This window comes from Syngnathus floridae, chromosome 2 (assembly GCF_059516105.1).
Source record: "Syngnathus floridae isolate MCC-2025c chromosome 2, RoL_Sflo_1.0, whole genome shotgun sequence".
NCBI lineage: Eukaryota > Metazoa > Chordata > Actinopteri > Syngnathiformes > Syngnathidae > Syngnathus > Syngnathus floridae.
The window spans coordinates 18464045-18469481 of record NC_142414.1 but is presented as its reverse complement, the minus strand read 5'-3'; the positions used below and the strand labels follow the sequence as shown (position 1 = coordinate 18469481).

The 5437-nt window shown below is 41.4% G+C and overlaps 1 long non-coding RNA gene across 1 annotated transcript; it reads left to right on the top strand.

Annotated features, from left to right (window-relative positions):
• Positions 1-920: 920 nt before the first annotated feature.
• On the top strand, positions 921-4087 carry LOC148402381 (uncharacterized). Its single transcript, XR_015857102.1, has 3 exons — positions 921-1187; positions 1265-1349; positions 3553-4087. It is a non-coding gene; the product is annotated as an uncharacterized LOC148402381 (long non-coding RNA).
• Positions 4088-5437: the final 1350 nt, after the last annotated feature.

Here is a 5437-nt window from a genome sequence, read left to right as displayed (position 1 = left end):
TACCTGAAATCTTATTGCAAGGCCATTGTGATGCAATGGCAGCTTTGGTTGATTTATTTGAGGTTTTATAGGAGACACATGATAATTACAGAGAATGGCATGCATTCATACTTTCACTCATCCAGACACGGAGCAAGCCGCTGAACATGTCATCACTTTGTTAAAGAAATATGCAGAGTTTACATTGTGAGCAAGTCTTAGGTGCCAATCAGGGCTGAGGCATGACGCCAACACGACAAGCTCAAGTGGAACATCAGCGACTCCCGACATGGGAAATACGTGGCGACGAGCAACACGTTTTGGAAAGTGTCTCACAGGTGGGCCCCCTGCGTTTACACATTTATGTTCACTTCATACTTTGGCAGGCGTCACGCTGCAGGCATGTCTCTGCAGTGAGTCACGCTGAGAAACGTGCCTTGTGCCAGGGGAGCGGGCGGGGGCATCGGCCCAAGACTCTCGGCGTGACGCAGGGAAGCGTGATGTGACATGCTTGCTGCAATCGAGCACATGGCCGTTGGTCATGTCTTAATGATTGCTTGGTGAGATCATGGTATGCACACACAAAACCACAGGTTAATTTAACCCACATCTCAATATTGTCAACATACAAATCAACATGTGCAAACATTGCTGACATTACACAAAGGCTACATTTGATTCTTAAAACATGTGAGCAAGGTAAAAAATTGTTTTAAAATAGTCTATCCCAAAACATATTCTAAAAGGTATGATAATATCTGTTGGAAATACTATCACGCAGGGCAGTATTGCAAAAGAAAAACTTCCACAGCCCTGCATTATGTTTTGCTGGCTACTGTTGGCTAACAAGTGCTAAAATGGTACCAGGGGATTTTTTTTTTCGATGTGTGCTTGTGTTGCACATACGCAGTATGAAGTGCTGCCTGCTCGAGTGAAAATGCTTTTATTGTCTTTACGGGCACTTCTTAACTCAAGGCTCTGCTTCTGCAAGGAGAAGATGCTTCAGTGCCACCCATGGTTGTCATGGCAACACCATATGTACTTGTCCTTTGCCTAGCAGCGTATGGAAGGTAGCACTCAAACGTCGTTTAGCAAACGAAAGGATTGTTTGGAGACACCTGAGAACTGTTTGATAGTTGTATTTGTATTTTTACAATCCAGATTTGTCAGGCAATACAATGCTGTGTACTTCTATTGAAGCATACTGGGTGTGTATATTGCCTTTGATTCCAGGCCAAAGCCGTGATCCAAATGCGCTATTAATAACATGTGTTTGTTCATGAAGCGCAGCGTCTTGTCCAAGATAAAGCAGGGATATGAAGAGAGAGGCCAACCGAGGAGGAAAGGGAGAACGAAAAGGACGTGTCGGGGTAAGAGAGCGAAGGCGTTCCTAGACAGACTGTCTGGCTCTAGCGGGGTCTCCAAGCACTCGACGTCATGTGATTCCAGGGTCAAAGGTTATCCCCAAAGATGGATATCGGGCCGACAGGGAGTCTTTTTTTTTTTTTTACAGCCTGTGCCTGGAAATTTGGTTCACAAATCAGTCTCTGTTGCTTTAATAAAATTGTTTTTATGACCTGTCTAGATATCAGAGAAGAGGAAGTGGGTGAAGAGTCACTTTTAAAACTGGGGATGGGATTTTATTTGTGATATGGAAGTCTCTTCCTGATACTTCAAGCACAATGTAATGAGATCCAGTACAATCAAACATTCTGCCTTTACAAACATTAAGGCTTAGTTTGGACTGAGACTCAGTGAGATGGATCTTCTTCCTGGTCAACGGCCTTGTTTTTTATGTCATATAAGACAGTGCAAGTGGAACTAAGCAGTGTCTGCCATCTAGTGGTGCATGGAGAGATTACATCTTAAAGTTACATAGTGAATATTATGTGAATATATATACGTAATACTTATATATCGTATATATATTTTTTTTTCCCAAATAAAATGTGTGTGTTTATTTCGAGGAGGCCCAGTTTGCTACCGCCCCAACTCCAATTCTAGTTGATCACTTGGAGAAAAGATAATTGGGGATAGTTGCCCTTATTATTGTTAATAGTGCAATTTAAGTTGTTATCATGGAGAGGACTGACCTGTCCCACACTTGATGTCAGACATCGTTTCAGACATCTTTTTTTTCTGATGCACTCAGTCTCCTGAGATATTATTCAATGTAATATTTTGTGTCAACAGAATTCCTCAGGAGGTGAACAATCCCAGACACATTCATCGCCTTTAACGATGCACTTTTAAAAATGGAATGTTAATGTTAAATAAGACATTTTACCTCTGTTTGCTGCATTCTACTTTTGGCAGGAGCCTTTTAGCGACATAATGGGAACAATATCACAACTGTTCAATCTGTGTGAACCGACATGTGTCTCTACTACATTACACTGACGGCTGAATGTCAATATTATACTGTATCATATTAATTGGTGAAAAATTGTGATTGTGATGTCAAACTTAGTAGTATTAGCATTTTCTAATTCAGTTGGCGTTCCTAACCCTAACCCTCTAATTGAATCTAACCCTCTAATCTAACCATTCACAATGAAGTAACATCTTCTCTTAACTGATCATAATAGGCACTAGTTGGCATTTTTACTTAGTACATCAAGAGATATTGCTAAAATATGCTGGACATGTACTTTTTGGAAGGAATTGCAAGTTCTAGATTTTAGATGTTCTTGTTTCCATGAGAAAAATACGACAACTGATAAAATTAATGGGTCTGAGTGTGCAATTGTCTTTAATTATGGCAACAATTTAAGGGAGCTCTACATTCCAGGGCCTCTTATGATTTTGCTGTTATGTGTCTTGGAGCCTGCGGAGTCATTAACACGATACCAATCTGACCAGTGGCTCCAGTCCGGGCCCCCCGCGGGCTCCTGAATGCAACCATCGGGACAAACAATCAATACCAGTGACAGATCCCCGTCAGAGAGAATGTAATTGCAGCGTTGTGAAGGATAGTGTGTCATTCTGTTAGAGATGCGCGTGGTAGAGGATCCCAAAACAGGGAAGCAGCCAGACAAAGCAGGATTCCACTCAAAAACAGACTACAATCAAACAAGGCACAAGGAATAATTAATAAATAAATAAATAAATAAATAAATAAATAAATAAATAAATAAATAAATAAATAAATAAATAAATAAATAAATCCAGATTCCCAACAGTAACATGGCAGGACACTGAGAGAAACATCAATGTGACCAAGACTTAATTGCTTAAATCTTATTATTTAATTACTTTAAATCTTCAATTACTTAATTGACCAGTCCACTACAGATTGAAGTCCCCCCTGGACACCCAGACTTCCGAGGTTTCACAGAGTAAATCGTGTTGCTCTCTCTTTTTGTCTCCATCTCCTCGACCTGGAGGAAGAAAACAGTCTCCTAGCAACTGCTTTGTTTAGACTCAGGTCTGTATCAGCAGGACTTGGACCGCCAAGGTTGTGTTTGGCGTAACCAACAGCAGCGGCGAAAAAATCCAAGGCATGCTAAAGACATAATATACAGGAGCCTGGCATCCTTTGCGCACAGTCTGAATGTCTGATCCTCTCTGCAGGTCGCCATGTTTGGAAGTGCTGACAAGCACAGAAGGAAGACAGAATGCGTAGAGTCCGAGCCTGGCTCGCTCTCAGGAGCTCTCATCCTCTTCACAGTCGGTCTCCTACTATGGTCTCTCATCCAAAGTGTGTTCTTGTGGTTTGTGTTTGGAGTAAAATGAAACAGTGAGTAATGGTCCAAAGTGATATGGATTGATCATCTTGCTTTATTTGGATTCTGCTGGAATCAAGAATGGGAAAAACCGACCACACTTTATTGTAGGGTAACTACTTTCTCCTGAGTGTGAACCAGAAGCTCAAATGTAAACTAATATTTGTCTCATAGTTGTATCTGTAAATTACAAAGCAGGTAAAATGCCTATCGCACTTTTATAGGTAAAACTTAAAAATAAAAATGAAATTAAAGTAAAAAAACAACAACCGGACTTTCCATGCAAGTATGTGTTCCGTAGTGTAGTGGTTAGTGCTCTGGATTCTCGCCCCAGGGACCTGGGTTCAAGTCCCAGTGGGACCTACACTATTTTATCATAGAAAAAATTTGCAACACCGCTTCTCGTGTGCTGCCCCATATAACCATGCAGCTCCCTAAAGCTTAGGCCTAGGGTGCAGGCAAGTTTTAGCTCCTACAGAACATGAACTGTAGGACCTCCAGTCCTTGGAAAACATGTTGGAATGCGGCCCCGAGAACTAAAGCTTGACACCTGTGACCTTTGACCATGATATTTCCCTAATAAAGTGGCCTGTTATTAGGTACACTTGAAAATGGCGGTGTACCTAATGGAGTGTCCGTGTGATTCCCTCGTTAAGTGCAGGTGCGTGAAAACTTTTAGCTCCTTTTGAACGTGAAAGAAGCTAAAACTTTTCACGCACCTGCGCTTAACGAGGGTCACTTGGAAAACATGTTGGAACGCGGCACCGAGGACTAGAGCTTGACACCTGTGACCTTTGACCATAATATTTCCCTAATAAAGTGGCCTGTTATTAGGTACACTTGAAAATGGCGGTGTACCTAATGGAGTGTCCGTGTGATTCCCTCGTTAAGTGCACCTGCGTGAAAAGTTTTAGCTCATGCGGAACGTGAAAGTGACCAAAAACTTTTCACGCAGGTGCGCCTAACGAGGGTCACTTGGAAAACATGTTGGAATGCGGCCCTGAGGACTAGAGCTTGACACCTGTGACCTTTGACCAAGATATTTCCCTAATAAAGTGGCCTGTTATGAGGTACACTTGAAAATGGTGGTGTATTTTTGAACAAATATTTTGAGTGAACCGATTCTAAAGATTCAGTTCACTTGAGAACTGGAATGCACATCACTACTACAAAACAGTGCAGATGATCATGGATCACCAGGTTGAAATAGCTGACTGGATAAAGACACGGGCTCTTGTGCGGTAGGAACTTGGTTCAATCCCAGGTGTGAGATTGTACGACAATGTGGTATTTTTGTGCAATTAACCCTTTATTCTTTTTTTTTTTTTTACCTCGTGTAGTGTACCTATTAAAGTGTCCATGAGGTTAAAGTCCCAAAGTCCCAATGATCATCGTCACACACACATCTGGGTGTGGTGAAATTTGTCCTCTGCATTTAACCCATCCCCATGTGATTTTGATCCATCCCCTGGGGGAGAGGGGAGCAGTGAGCAGCAGCGGTGCTGCGCTCGGGAATCATTTGGTGATCTAACCCCCCAATTCCAACCCTTAGGTTGTGTAGGTGTACCTACACATATTGTCATATAAAGCAGTGAACCAAATGTCTGATTTTTTTATGTTTTAATTGGAGAATAAAAAAACAAGGAATAAAACACCAGACAAGTTTTAACATAAATGTTTATTTGAAAATAATTATAATATTAAAAGTAAATTTCAAACCAGCAATCTAATGT